Below are 16,409 nucleotides of genomic sequence, written 5' to 3' on the forward strand. Positions count from 1 at the left end.
TAGGTAATAAAATTCGACTTCCTCCACTTGACATCCAAGGCTCTCCTCTGTTGAGTTTCCACCTGCTTATCTTCCTTAATCCTAAAATAGGGCCCTTGATGCACACAACATAATAACCCTAAAGGTGAATCTTATCCCTGGACACGTCTGTGTTGACTAGGATTCCTTATCTGGAAATGATAGATATGAGAGTGTGTTAGCAAGGAAGGGTACATATTAGCTGATGTGCCTGTAAATATTTTTCTCCACCACCATAGAATGATAGTCACAATGTATTAAAACAGAAGCAAGCTGTACAACAGCATGTATAGTGGGATTCTATTTTATATATTTTGAAACTGACTTGTAGTTGTATGTGTTTATATGTTTGGGAAGAAAATAAATCTGGAAGAATAAATATACAACAAATATTAATGATTAACTTTCAGTGAGTAAAAGTTAAAAAAAAAAAAAAGTATTCTTCTATGTGCCCTTTCACACCCCAAATGTAATTAGCCAGGACTGGACTGGGCCAAAGCCAGGATCTAAGAATACAATCCACGCCTCTCATGTGTGTGGCAGGAGCTCAATTGCTAAATGCTCAGTTCTAGTGAGTAAAACCTGATGGTTTATTTTACAATTTATATGCTTTAGGATAGCTTATGATAAAAAACTTTGAATTTTTGCTCAGTTCATTGTACACCTTGCTATTATAATGCATGGCCATCCTATGCCATCCAGTATCTAACTATGAGCCATGTGTGGCTGTCTACATTTAAATAAATTAAAATGAAATAAAATTAAGATCCATTACTTGGTTGCACTAGCTGCATTTCAACTGCTCAGTAGATCCTGTAGCTTGTGGCTGGCACAGTGAGAGCATAGGTATAGAGCACTTCCATCAATGTGAAACATTATTCCCATAACGCAAAACACCTGTCAAACTAGCAGAAACTAGATGTTCACCTGATTGCTTTCTCTAGGATAATTGACTTCATTTAGATGCAGCCAGAGGGAAGCAGGTGCAGGCCAGAGCACCTGTGATCTGACAGCCGCCAGGAGTTTGAGTGAGGTCCCAATTCGTGTTTATGTAGGTAGGATCTTTAATTTGTTTGGTGAAACAGAGGCAGCTTATGGAGTAATTTCAAAAGGGAAATAAAAATTTTTATCTACTACTTTTTAAAGGAAAAAGAACATCCACTTTCTTCTGAAATGTTGAGAATTATTGTGTTAATTAGAACAAAAGGCAAACTGGTTGATTTGAAGAAACAGTTCTTTTCTTATTTGCCTTATTCCCAGCTAACTTAGCAGTGCATTACAGAAAGAAAAATCCTGTAACTTTCTGGCAAGGAAATTAAAGTGGTATCGTATGTGCTTGTGTTTAAAACTGTTTTAGAGCAAACATAGGGAACTCTACCTCGTTTCCTTAGTTTCCTTTTTCAGTCGGAATCTTCAACATTTTGCTCCACATGGCATGCAAAATAAATCAGTGTTTTGTTTTCATTCTAATGTGGAGTCATAGAATCATTTTTCAGTGCCTTTTGTTCTATATAGCATCCATAATTCAAAAACTCATGATGAGAAAAGAATTTCTATTGCAAATAACAATAACTCTCATATTTTTATGAGATGTCATTTTAATATTTAAATATGAATCAATTAAATCTCCTTTCAAAATAATAAAAGTATAGGTCTGTGAAAATATCCCTTCATTACTGATATCTTTAATTACAGTACAGGGCAACAGCTTCTTCATGGTTGTGGGCTTTTGTACAAGAGTCACAGCCATCAGATGTCTTGGGGATTTTTCTATGTGTATAGAAGATTAAGAATTCATTAGCATACAGCGTAGTCCTTGTTTTATACTCATTCTGTTTCTCTTTCAACAAGTCAGACTTCCAACCACAAATTCAGAAAGGCAGCATTAGGGATTTATTATCATTCCAATTTTTAGTATTTGTGCTGCAGAAGTGAGCACAAATATTGATTATCAAACTCACTATCCCATTCAACCCCTTAAGACAATAGAATGGTGAATGTAGATTGACTTTTATTTGCATTTGGTTTTTAGGTCTACCAAGTTAAATTATCTTACTGCCCAGCATGTGGCACAATCATTTGATTATTTGTCTTCCTCATTCCATAATCCTGACTCTAATGTACTTACTCTATGTCCTTAAATGTGTGTGTATATATATACATATATATATATCTCCTGAAAAGTATATTGTGTTTTAATATGCATTTTTAGTTTAAATATCATCATACTATAGATCTTTACTTCTTTCCTGTTTTTCACTTGGTGATTTTAAGCTTTAGGCAGTAGAACATATTGATTGAGAGTGAAAATTTTAGACTGGGCTGTGCAGGGTAAATGCTGGCTCTTCCATTTACAAGCTGTGTGCCCTTGGGCTAATCACTTAAACTCTCTGATCTTCATGTTCCTGATCTGTATTATTGAGTAACTAATAACATTCACTCCACAGAGTTGTGAGGATTGAATTAATATTAATAAGGATTTAGAGAAGTATTTGACAGTTGATGACTCCTGAGTTTTTCTTAGGAATATTTATTATTCAAACAGTTGTGTAACACTCCATCATACACAGTACCTTATTTTATTTATCTTACTTCCAACTCTTCCCTTTTTCATTAAAAAAGGCACTATATCAAACATCGTTACTTCTTCGCACAGATCTATGGAATACTTTACTTCTCTACCCACAGGGCGATCACTGGGCCACAGGGCATGAACATACTTCGTTTCCCCATGCACTGCCAGATTACAGTCTAAAAAGTTTATACCAGTTTAAACTCTTAGCAGTGCATGATGGTTCCATTTTACTACATCTTTATCAATGTTCCATATACTCAACTGTAATAATTTTTGCCAATTTTATCAACATAAAAATGACATGTCACTATTGTTTTGATTTTCATTTCTCTATTAGTGAGCTCATGTGTATGATTGTTCCTCAGTGGGGTTTCCCTAGTGTGTGGCTGGCTTTGGAAGGTATAGGCATCTGTGAACAAGAAGAGAGGTGTTTGTTGATTTCAAGATATCACCTATTTAGCAGGTAGCTCAACAGTTAGCTCTCATGAGACTGGTACAGCCCAGCTGCAGCAACCACTGGGTTGCCCATTCTGTAATGAGCTTATTCTTAACTTTTGCCCATATTTCTATCTTGTTTTCTTTCCCTTATTGGATTACATGAGTTTGTCACACAAAATAGATGTTAATTATGTCTGTGTTTTGAATATGGAAGATATATACTTGCAGTTTGTCACTTCTGTTAACTGTGTTGAAGTTATTTTACTGAGCAGACTGCTTGGATTTGGGGGTGATAATTTTTTTTTTACTTTTCTCATTTGTGCCTTTTTCTTTGGGGGGTTACATTTAAACAATGCACCCCACTCCAAGTTCATTTATCAGTATTGATTGAATAACCCCCAGGTCCCATTCTTGCTGCTTGAGATTCAAGGTGTATTTCTGAGCAGTGTGCCATTTACTAGCAAGAAAAGCACAAATAACTGCAATATACTGTGGAATGTGCTTATTGTTGCTACATTTTCAGATACTTAGATGTGTCTTTACGAAGCAAAATGATTTCTTCCAACATTTCTTTTAAGATTTATTTATTTAAAGGCAGAGTTACGCGGCTGGCACCATGGCTCACTTGGTTAATCCTCCGCCTGCGGTGCCGGCATCCCATGTGGCCGCCGGTTCTAGTCCTGGTTGCTCCTCTTCCAGTCCAGCTCTCTGCTGTGGCCTGGAAAGCCAGTGGAGGATGGCCCAAGTGCTTGGGCCCCTGCACCCGCATGGGAAACCAGGAGAAAGCACCTGGCTCCTGGCTTCGGGTCAGCATAGCTCCAGCTGTAGCGGCCATTTCAGGGGTGAACCAACGGAAGGAAGACCTTTCTCTCTGTCTCTCTCACTGTCAAATAAATAAAAAAAAATAAAATAAAGGCTGAGTTACAGAGAGGGAGACACAGGAATATTGATCTTCCATCCTCTGGGCTACTCCCTATGCCTCCTAAGCAAACCCCCCTCCCATCGTTCTCCTTCGAACCACTTATGTCTTAATTTCACCCAAATTTTGTCTCTTCTGAAACTATTCTATTCTACTTTGTTATTTTCAAAATAGGATGCATGAGGTTTGCATAAGAATTTATAGAAAATCAAGTTTAATTTTTGAAAGACCGTGTAGTTGCTTACTTCTACTTTCATTGAACAATACCCACATAAACTTGGAGAAATAATCCTAAATCTCTAAGAGATATTGATGGGAATTGTGATGCTGAACTTGTCAGGGTTGAGCAAGAAGTCGTACGGCCAAGGAGTTTCAAGTCGTTTTGGGAATAGAGGGTTTTCATGAGCAAACTGTCACTGCAGTGCTGATGGTAACTCCAGAACTGCTCATAAGCCACCCTGACATCCAAAGGGGAACAATAGTTGTAATTACAGAAATCTCAAGGGTGGTACCCAGTGCCAAATGTATTCTTATTGCTGCTGTTTCGTTTGCCTCATTCTTTGATTCTCCTCTCTACAGTTCACATGACATATGCATAACAGTGCATCAAAGAACCTCATTTGGGGGTTTGGGGGCATGGGCTGTAAGAGATCACATGTTCTGAGATTCTCAAAATGGTATAAGCAAAATATTACCACTTTATAACCATGGTTGTGGCCATTAGATCAGTGATCAAGAACAGATATACATTCATCTTGATAGAGATTGCTAAAATATAAAGTCTTGTTTTAGGTCATAATTGTAAGTAGGTTGTAACCAACACTACCCAGTAGAACTAACCACTCATATTTTCATCCCTTTTATTTCCTTTGCTGCCCTTCCTTCCAGATACAAACTGTGCTTGTATCTCCCAAAGCAAGTTTCATGAATCTTCTTTTATGTTGGTCAATAAGTACACTGAGAGAAGAAAGGAGAGGAGCCCTTCCATGTTCACATAAGTTTAGAAGACTGCATACTAAAATGCACTTCAAGGAATTCCACAATACCAATATGCCCTCAGAATATTCTAGTAACAGAATCCATTACACTTTACCCAAGATTTCACCATCTCTTCCCCTGCCTCCCACTTATTAACATCTTGCATTTCAGGAGACACTATTCAGAACATGCTGGTTTATGTTTAACTGATAATGTGGTTGTAACCAGTAGAATATATCCCCACAGTTTCATCTATTCCTTGGAAAAAAATGACAAGAGTTGCTGTACATAAACACAAGATATGTTTAAATAACTATGAAGTACCTGACCACACTGGGGTTACAGATTTGAAGAGCCCTTTCTCTTAAAGTCTCACAACTTGGTAAAGGAAGACGCAACAAATCAGGGACAGTGTTGGGAACGCACAGGAACTGTAGGAGCCCAGGTGAGAGCCATTGTGTCACACAGTGAAATCATCAGAGCAATCTCAGGACCTTTAGTGTTCATCTAAGTCCTTCTACTTTTAGGGTCTTCTTATAATTCAGTACCTAGTGTTCTGCACAAGAAATATTCCTGGTGATGGAAAACACATGACATGCTCCCACCTCCAAACAAGAGAAGTACAGAAGCAAATGCAGCATGAAACCCCCATATTGCTTAATCTCATGACAGCCAATCCACAATGACTAGAAAAATTTCTTTTGGATTTAAAACCTTATTCCATTTTCTTGAGATTAAATGGACTAATTTAAGTCTTTAAGTTACCTTTGCTTAGGACTTATAGGATCATGCACTAGGATTTTACTGTGAATATTATCATCATGAACAGTCCAAAAGGATAATAAAAAAATCTTTTCTCTTCCACAAAGGCAGTAGACTTAAAATGATATGTGGGAGGCTAGAAAGCTGTGCTCAAAGCAGAAAGTCACATTGGTCTTCCCAGTGCCCAGTTAGATGACAAAGACTGCAAACACTGGTGATGTCAGGTTTTGCTCACAGTAACTGTGCCTGCTGGTTAAGTCTGCATCTCTTTTATTGAAAACTTTTCCATTATTAATGAAGGAAATTTTAAAGATGTCAAGAAAAGAATGCTTCCTTTAGAAATTTTGCATGTAGTTTCTTCAACTGGCTCTTCAACAGTTGAAAAGGCCTCGCCTCATAGGTGAATGAGATATCTCTCTATTCCTACTCAAGCCTCCTTGGAATCACTTATTCACTTCTTAAATCAGCTGTGTATGTCTTAACTGTCAGAAAGGATGCACACCTTATGTCCTTTGAATGAGCTTATTTATATTTTGGATGTTTGGATATTTTCAATGATGTTTTCAGTGTTTTAGACTAGTGTCCAGGGAACATCATAGGCTCTGCTCCCTCATGCTCACCTTTCTCCCTCTCCTCCCCAGGAAGAGAGTGCTGCTTTTGGTGTTACCATAAAGACCAACATTCAAATGTCCTGTTACCCATTAGCTCCCCCGATGGCTCTCATTCTTACAAAAACGTCAGGTACTGGGAGAGTCAAACCAAGAGTACTTTTGTATTTAGAGGATTAGTCCTAGTCCAGAGCCCTAAATATCCTAACTCCTCTAAGTATAGGATAAGTGGTGTTTGGCCCTGGATCTTTGGATTAAAGTAACAGAAAAAAATTTAACTGTGAAGTCAGGAATTTTTATAAGGATAAAGGTGAATCCTATGAAGTCCACGCAGCTTATGCTGACCTCCCATAAATGAAAATGAGAAACTGAAAAGTCATCAAAGTTATTTTCTCTCCAGCCTTGGTCTATTCATACTGCATGTCTACTTCATTCTTCTCTCCATATATTTCCCCATTGTTTTTTACATCATTTGCAGGTTTATATGGGCACACAAAAGAGCTCTGTGGCTTTTGGGTTTATGTGTCCTGAATTCAGCTGGCAAAAACTCATACATGTAGGTCAACAATTCTCACTTCAAATTCTGGAGAAAAAGTCTCATTGGCCTAACTTAGACCAGGTATTTACCATTATTCAAGTTGGCATCAGTTAAAGTGTACAATTCTCAGAGAAGAGCAGTTCAAGTCCCTTGCTTGAAGTAGCCTGTAGTAGTATCTACCTAATAGTTCTTCATATTATCTACCAATAAGCAACATGATGCTGGAGGAAGGAAATGCTAAATAAAGGTAAGGATATGTTATTTGTACTCATTCTTTAAGGAGTTGCAAAGTAGGAAGGCAGAGGCAGCTCAGACAGAAAAGTAGATCTGTGTATTTTCTACCAATTTTGGACCAATGCCTGTTGGTATTTGCTAGAAGTATGACTGCTCTCTATTACCAAAAAGATAGGACAAAAGTCAGTATGTGCAATGCAAAGAAATTTGCTTGATTTACCTGAAATAGCTGTGAATTAACTCAGGCTACCATAACAAACTGTGCTAGACTGAGTGACTTAAACAGCATACATGTATTTCTCATGTCTCTAGAGGTTGGGGAGTCCATGAACAAGGTTCTGTCAGGTCCAGTAGCTATAAGGGTTTACTGGCTTACCTTCTTACTTTATCTGTTCATGGCGGAGAGGGAGAGTGAGAGAGAGTGATTGATTCCTTTCAAAGCGATTGTTGTAGATACTAATCTCATCTTGAAAATCTCACCCTGATTATCTCCTAAGGATTTCAGCTCCAAATACCATCACATCGATGATTAAGGCAGCTGCACATAAATTTAGAGCAAACACAAACATTTAGTTCACAGAAAGCAATCACTGAAAATTTTGGAGGAACTTAGAGATAGAATCAGAACTATGACTTTAACAACAGAGTTCGCTCAATGATGACATGGAGAGGCAGAGTTCCTGGAGGCCAGGAGAGCAGGTGGGACAGGATTTTAACAGTCTAGGTGACAGATGGAGTCCTGAATAAGGGAGTGGCAATTGGTATAAAAAATGAAATAAGGGGCGGGTACTGTGATGCAATGGGGTAAGCCATAGCCTGCAGCACCGTGTGGGCATCAGTTCAATTCCTGGCTGCTCCATTTCTGATCCAGCTCCCTGTTAATGGAGTGAGAAAGCAGTGGAAGATGGCATAAGTGCTTGGGACCCTGCACCCATGAGGGAGACCTGGAAGAAGCTCCTAGCTCCTGGCTTCATCCTGGCCCAACCCTACCTATTGCAGCCATTTAGGGAACAAACCAATGGATGGCAGATTTTCCATTCTGTCTCTGTCTCTCTCTCTCTCTCTCTCTCTCTCTCTTTCTCTCTCTCTCTCTCCCTCCCTCTCCGCTTTTCAAATAAAGTAAATAGATCTTTTTAAAAAATGAAATGTGAGGAGGCATGAAAATAGTATGTGGCAATTGACCTGACAGGGCAAGAGTTAAACTGAGAAAATTAGAAGAATCTAACAATGTTGAGATTTCTAGCTTGCATGACTTAGAGGATGTTGGTTGGATTTACCAGGCTAGGGAATCTCAAGGTAAAATGAAAGTTTGGGGAATGAAAAATGCTTAATTCCAGTATAGACCTGGGACACTTGGAGTATCTGTGGAACATTAGATTTGTGGTCAGGAGACAACATGGAACCAAGAATGGTGACCTGAACGTCAACAAAATCAGTATAAGAATGGAAGCCACAGAAAGAGATGAAATCTCCCAAAAAGAGAGCAGAGGAGTAAAATGAGAAGGTGTTAAGGATAAATTGTGAGACAGCACCACTGTTTACAGACCAGGCTGAGGAAGAGAAAAAATTAGAGAGGTCAGGGAAAGGACAGTCATAGGTAGGTGAAAGTAATGTTAAATAGCGAAGAAAGGAAAATGAACAACAACAAAAAGACTTCAAAGTCTACTGCCACTCCAGTCATAGATAGTAAGAGGCCAGCACTGTTTGAAATGCAGAGTTACAAAGAGAGGAGGAGAGACAGAGCGATCTTCCATCTGCTGGTTCACTTCACAAATGGCTGTAATGGCCAGGGCTAGGTCAGGCTGAAGCTAGGAGCCAGGAACTTCTTTTGGGTTTCCACATGGATGCAAGGGCCCAAGTACTATGGGCCATCCTCTGCTGTTTTCCCAGGCACATTAGCAGGGAGCTGGATTGGAAGTGGGGCATCAGGGACTACAACCAGTGCTCATGTGTGATGCAAGTGCCACAGCAGCAGCTTTACCTGTTACGCCACAATATCACCCCCACTGCTTTAGTATTGTTGCTTATTATGGGTCTGTTTAGATTTTCTGTATGTTCTTGATTTAATATCAAGAGATTGTATATATCCAAGAATCTATCCATTTCTTCAAGGTTTTCTTATTTGTTAGCATACAGTTTGTCCTAAGTTTCTCATGATCCTTTGTATTTCAGTAGTTTCAGTTCTAATGTCTCCTTTTTCATCCCTAACTTTGAAGCTTTTTGTAATTGTTTATATATTTTCTCAAAAAAAATAGCCAGCTTTTTGCTGTCTTTATATTTCATTTTTTTGTTTCAATTTCATCATTTTTCATATCCTGCTAATGTTATATTTGGTTTGTTCTTGTTAAGTCATTGAGATGCATCATGAGATCATTTGAGACATTTTAACGTTATAAACTTCCTTCTTTGTATTGTTTTGCTGTATCCCATGATATGTTGTGTTTTCATTTTCATTTATTTCAAGAAAGATTATTTCTTCAGTGAAGCCTGTTGTTCTAGTCATCTTGCTTTTATGTCCTATTCCTTTGATTTCTAGTTTTATTCCTTTGTGGTTTGAGAAGAAACATGGTATTATTTCAATCTTTTTAAATTTATTAAGACTTGATTCATGGCCTTTCTATGCTAGAAAATGTTCTATATGCTAATGAAAAGAATGTTTATTCTGTGGCTATTGAGTAAAGTATGGTGTAAATGTCTGTTAGGTCGATTTGCTCTCTAGAATGATTCAAATATACCTTTGTTGATTTTCTTTCTGGATGACTGCCTGTGGGTGACAGTGGAACACTGAAGTCACCCACTGTTATTGTATTAGGGCTTATCTCTCCCTTTAGGCCTAATAGTATTTGCTGTATATGTCTGTGTGCTCTTGTGTTGGGTATTTATACATCTTTGATTGTTATATCTTCTTACTGAATTGATCTTTTTGTCTCTCTTTATAGTTTTAAGACTGTTCTATTTGATATAAGTATAGCTTCTCCTCATTTTTGGTTTCTGTTTGCCTGGTATATCTTTTTCCAACCCTTCACTTTCAGCCTTTATGTATCTTTATTGTGAAGTGAAATCATGTGGAAAGCATATAGTGGGGTCTGATTGGTTTTCCTTTATATGTAACTTGATGCTTTTCTCTGACTTTAGGATTATCTCTTTGTCCTTTACTCATATCGTAGTCAAATTATCAAAAGTTAAGTCTGTTAGGGTCTTTTGGGGTTTCTGTAGCTGGATGTCCATGTCTAAAGATCTGGGAAATCTTCAACTATCGTATCACTTAGTAGGTTCTCAAAGCCTTTTTCATTCTTTTCTCCTTCAGGGCTCCCTATAATGTGAGTATTTGATCATGTAATGGTATCCCATATTTCACATAGACTTTCTCATTCTTTTAAATTCTTTTCTATTTAGTCAGACTTATTTCAAAAACTCCTGTCATCTAGAAATTCTTTCTTCCACTTGGTCTATTCTGTTGAGGCCCTCAATGATATTTTTATTTCACTGATTGAGGTTTTCACCTCCAACATTTCTATTTGGTGCTTCTTAAATATTTCTATCATCTTAGTGAATTTTTCATTCATTTCATCTTTAGCTGTCTGTCTGTATTCTTTTGCATCACCACTGGCAGCCTTAGCTGAGGGAGACTTCCACAATCTCCCACGGACTAACTCCAGCCTGGGGTCTGAGGCACTTTCGTCCTCCCTCCCCACCCCTTCAGAGTGCCAAAGTCAGTTGGCTGTGTAGAGTCACTTAGGTGATCTCTCTCCCTCTGCTAACAGAAGCAGCCAGAGTCAGGGAAACTTGTCATGTGGAGAGCAGAGCCTTCATATTGCAACTGTGGGAGTTTTTGTAACTTCTTCCTACCTAGACTTGGTGACACTCAGCACGAAATTGGTTGTACCACATGACCATTATAGCATCATGTTTGTCCTCTTCCCTCACTTTCCCATAGAGTCTCTGTTCTGCTCTATAAGTCCCTGGAAATGTGCTTTCTTTGTTTTTCTTATATCCTTCTGCAGTTCAGGTCATAGCATTTTCTTACTCACCAGTCAGACATCTAAGGATTACAATTAAAAAAAAATTATTTGGAAGGCAGAGAGGGGGAGTAGAAAAGGGAGATGTTCCATTCATCTTCATTCCCTAAATGGCCATAACTCCTCAAAGAGATTTATTTAGTTCAAGTTTTGAAGGTCCAAGAGCATGGTGCTAGCACCTGCCTTACTCTGATAAGTGCTTTTTGGTCATATAGCATTATGGCAAAAGTGCATGCAAGAGAGAAAGATCCTATGATGAGATAAAGTCCAAGTTATCTCTTTTTATTAAAAACTCTCACATCAGAATTAGCCAGGTCCCATGAGAACTACATAAATACTTCTTAATGTGGTGCCTCCAATGACTGAATCATTTTCTACAGTGCCACACTGCAATTCTGCCACAAGGGGATCAAGATTCTAGTACGTGACCCCTAGGAGACACACTCCAACTACAGCAGCAGAACTGGTTTCCCACTTAAGGTAGTCAGTCTACCATTTCACCACTAATCATCATCTCAAGTTCAACCTACACTGAATCATAATCCCCACGCCCTCTACCCTATACCACAGTATTCTTTTTTGTGAATTCCACTTATATTAAGCCTCTATTGAGTTGATATGAGATCTCATATACAGAATAGCACCATGATACACAACAACTGGATCATTCTTTACTATCACACCCTTTATGAGAACCCAAAGAAGGAACTTCTGTCTGGTCACTGTTTCAGAAATACTGTATTTATCTTTACCCAATGTTTTTTTAATCTTATGGATACTGTAAGATATATAACTGACCAGAATTTCCTTATTGCATTGACTGTTAGACAATTTACACTCAGGGGTACAATTCTTGTCTCTTTTACATCATCTTTCTTATTTACTTTTCTGTTCCAGATCCTTACAGAAGCTATATTATTTTATTTGGTAAAAGTGGATACCATTCTTTTGGGGTACAAAATAAGAATGCATAAACAAATCCCATGGAATCTTTATTTAGGTTATTAACCTTCATAAAAATGAGGAAATGGACACATTTAAATAAAGTATCCAATTATGTAGTATATAATCTATCATTAATATCCTGATTTATATTTGTAATCTGATTTTCCAAATATGAAATATATTTACAGTAATTATCCTAGATTCACCCCTGTGAGCTCTGTGACCTTATTCAATTCGTATAATCTCTCTGTGCCTCTTTCCTCATCTTTAAAATGGAAATATATTATCAAACAAGATAGTTAATTTATGTAAAATATTTAGAAGAACCTCTGGGATCTATGTATAGAACACCATTACTCGGCCAGCACCGTGGCTCAATAGGCTAATCCTCCACCTTGCAGCGCTGGCGCACCGGGTTCTAGTCCCGGTTGCCCCTCTTCCAGGCCAGCTGTCTGCTGTGTCCCAGGAGTGCAGTGGAGGATGGCCCAAGTGCTTGGGCCCTGCACCCCATGGGAGACCAGGAGAAGCACCTGGCTCCTGCCTTCGGATCAGCGCAGTGTGCTGGTCGCGGTGGCCACGGGAGGGTGAACCAACGGCAAAAGGAAGACCTTTCTCTCTGTCTCTCTCTCACTGTCCACTCTGCCTGTCAAAAAAAAAAAAAAAAAAAAGAACACCATTACTCTCGTCTCCTCTTCCCCTTCTTCTTGTCTTTGTCGTTTATGGAGAACCTCCAGTCTCAGTTCCTTTTCATCTTTCAGGGTCCCCAGTGAGGTCTCACAGGGCTTATTATCAATTTTCTGATGTATTTCCCTTCCAATCTACAAAACTGGTTTCCACACTTCCATCAGTGCTACTTCGGCATTTCCGAGCCCAAGACTCCTGGGCAGCCACTGGCACTTGGGGTGGGAGGGGCGGGGGGGCGGTTCTTTCTCAATACTGAAAAACATGCAACTCCTTAAGATGTTCTATTCCCTGGAGTCCTCACCCAGACACTGTTTTTGCATCACAGTCCTGTCAATCTTTGATACAGTACTCTTTGTGCTCTGAGTTTCCTTATCCCCTCACTCCACAGAATTAAGCATATCCATGGGGCTGGGACGAGACCATGTTCTAGAGATACCACGCTGCCCTCTCCACCCCTTGGTACACTGTTCTCCCCGTCACTATCCGTTCAACAGACATATGCAGCATGCATCCCACTTGGGATCAACTGATACCTTCCTCTAGATTACCATCTCTTCCTGTGTTGGTGACCACTCCTTATTGGATCACAAATTACTTAGGTTGGAGGGTGTGTCTGAGAATTCCTCACCTTCACAGTACTTCTTTGTTTGAGACTGAGCTCAGAGGTAACTCCAAGAAAAGTTACTGATTGACTAATTAGCATGGATATCTTATGGCCAAACTGGAAGGAGAAACTTCTTTGAGGAGGAAACATTCACTGCTTCAGGAAGGGTGTTCGAGATAAGCCCTGTTGCAGGCAAACTGAGACGGGTGGTTACCTACTTTGAAATATGCCCATTACATTAGTGTATCAGTCCTCTCATCCCTTCCTTGTGTCTCTACCCCGATTCTGCTGGAGACACACATGTCATTCCACTATTGCCCAGGGCCCTCTTCCCCCAGCACCTATCAGCTTATACACATTATTGGTCCACAGTTGTTCCACATGCTACAGCCTGCAATAAAATCTTGTTTCCTCTGCCCCTTCTCTCAAATCAGCAGAGGGCCTGGGCAGAAACACAGCAGTCTCGGCCATGAGAGGCTGGATTGTAGAGTTTGCTGGCATCTGGATTCTTTGGAATAATCAGTGCTTGATGCATTTTCTGTATTAGGTTTTCGTTCTTGAAGTGACAGCTGAGGAAAATCCCTGGGGTGCAAGCTCCTTACACCTTGTTATCCTCCCGCAGCCTTAATTGCTTCTTTCACACTGACATCTCCAACCCTCCCACCCGTCCTTGGGCCTGGCACAGTCTCACCATCTGCTCATGTGACATCAACATGATGGCCTCCCTCCATGCATCTCTAAATGGGGCTGTGGAAAGCAACAGAGATGACCAGACTGCCAGCTGGCACCAGTGACACAAACCTAGACAGTGATGAATCATGGCTCAGAACAGGGAGGCAAGAGAGCATACGCTGTCGCTAATTGTGTGGTATCATCAGCGCAGTGAGGCAGATCTCCCTGCACATGGAAACAATCAATCTGGGTTGTTTCTGTGCTGCAGATACAACAACTTTTTAAAATAGATGGTGACAAGAGAATGTTCTACAGAAAACTAGAAATCAAGATCTGAATTGTTCTATTTTTGGGGAGGGTGGGGTATATGACATTCCAAAAAATGTTGAGCATTGCTTGAAAATACCAGGGGAAAAGCCAAGGCAAGTTGATTTGTACTGGTGGGTCAGTTTTCTCGTGTAAGCTGCTGAAGCTCCCACCTACCTCTGCCACTCTTTAGGGCTCCAAGGTTCTCTGTACTTTCCCTTATGTCCTGCAAGTGATTGATTCATTCAGTTCTCTTAATGATGCTCCCAGAATTAAATCAATCAAGCAGCAATTCAAGATTTATTCTATAGATTTCACAGACAGTGCCTTTCATTGTTTATATATTTGATGTTAACATACTGATTCTTTTCCTGCATCTATGTTTTTTATTTCGTTTATTCCACCTTCACCTTACGCTTTTTTGAAGGGAAGTAGTAGCACAAAGGCACTCAGTAAAATTCAATACTTTTTTTTCTCTTGAGGAAGCTATATGCCATTTTTGTTTTTTGTTGCCTTTTGTCCCAAAAATTCCCATAAAGGTATCGCCTAAGAACTGGAGAGGGAGGTTTCCAGCCACAGGGATGAGATGCACAAAATGCCAGGTTAGCTTTATGCAGGAGACAGAGACAGCTCCAGAAGCAGACAGAATCCTAGTGTGATTTTATTTCTAGAATATTCTAATCAGCTTGTTAGATCCCTTCCCACCAGGTCAACTCAGTTGACTAGTCAGGAAAGGAAATAAAAGCTTGAGGGCTTCGGGGCCAGCATTCTGGCATAATGGGTAAAGCCACTGACTGTAATGCTGGCATTCTGTGTGGGCACCAGTGTGTGTTCTGGCTGCTCCGTTTCTGATTTAGCTCCCTGCTAATGGCTTGGGAAAAGCAGCAGAAGTTGGTCCAAGTGTTTGGGCCCCTGCTACCCATGTGGAAAACCTGAAAGAAGTTCCTGGCTTCAGCCTAGCCCTGCCCTGGCCATTGTGGCCATTTGGAGAGTGAAACAGCAGATAGAAGATCTCTCTAACTGTGACTTTATAATGATTTTTTTAAAAATTTATTTAAAAGTCAAAGCCAAGGAGTTTTTTAAAAAAACTGTCTATAGCCAAAACCATCTTTAGCAAGGGCAATACTGAAGCCCCTGTCTTTGTCATATAGGAAATATACTCCTATAAAGTTTCTCCTTATTGTTAGGAGGACAATAAATAAATAAACAAAATACTTGAAATAGCAGGGATAGGGGGCATGAACACTGGTGAGCGGTGTGAGCCTCCCAGGCTTCACGTTTTAAAATTTACTCCCCATTGTTATTAAATAAAAGGGTGGTGACTTAATTTAGCTATAATGTTTAGAGCTATGGCCTCTGGGAAGACATTAGGATTAGGTAAGGTCAGTGCAGTAATCCTGGTGGGTTTATAAGCAGAAGGAGAGGAGACCAACATACCCTTAGACCTGGCACCTCCAGAAGCATGAGTCAAAATAAAACTCTTCCTTTTAAAGTAGCCCACCTCAGATGTTTCATTATACTAACAAGAAATGGATTACACAGTGACTTATATGCAGTACCAATGAGCAATTTCAGGCCTGGAAAAATGAGAGCGTCTAAAGATAAGTGGATGGTGAGAAATTCATGATAGAGTCACTGTGGTCCACTGGATAGAAATGCCAGATATCTACTAAAATTGGAACGATCCAGAGAAGATCAGCATGGCCCTTGGGCAAGAAATGCCAGATACTAGAAGAAGCTTGTCCTTATATTGCCAGAAACAGTTCTGGGACAAGGGATAGTAATAGAGAAGATGATCTGTGACCAACCTATAATGAAGGGGAAGGTGATAACAGATACAGCAAAGACCTTTAAGGCTGAAGACTTTTACATAGGGTAGTTAGACATATTACAACCAGGAAACTTGAAGGATTTCTGAGTCAAAAAAGGCAGGCATCAAAAGAGTGTGAATCCAGATGAAAATGGTGCTTCCTCCTATAGTGGAGAGGAATTACACAGGTGTTATTCTGCAAGCAGAGGCTGGTTCTAGAACGGGTATTTGGGCAGGGTGTGAGGCTGTGCCTCAGTAGTGTTAGGGGAAAATAAGGGCTAAGAAAATGGGTGAGAAGT

The 16,409-nt window shown here is 39.6% G+C and overlaps 1 protein-coding gene and 1 non-coding gene across 7 annotated transcripts in view; both read left to right on the forward strand.

The window, feature by feature from the left end:
• Positions 1-16,409, forward strand: part of PLPPR1 (phospholipid phosphatase related 1) — a 347,574-nt gene that overhangs the window by 264,727 nt on the left and 66,438 nt on the right. The window lies entirely within an intron of this gene.
• Positions 15,949-16,052, forward strand: LOC127485123 (U6 spliceosomal RNA). Its single transcript, XR_007912305.2, has one exon. It is a non-coding gene; the product is annotated as a U6 spliceosomal RNA (small nuclear RNA).

This window comes from Oryctolagus cuniculus, chromosome 1 (assembly GCF_964237555.1).
Source record: "Oryctolagus cuniculus chromosome 1, mOryCun1.1, whole genome shotgun sequence".
NCBI lineage: Eukaryota > Metazoa > Chordata > Mammalia > Lagomorpha > Leporidae > Oryctolagus > Oryctolagus cuniculus.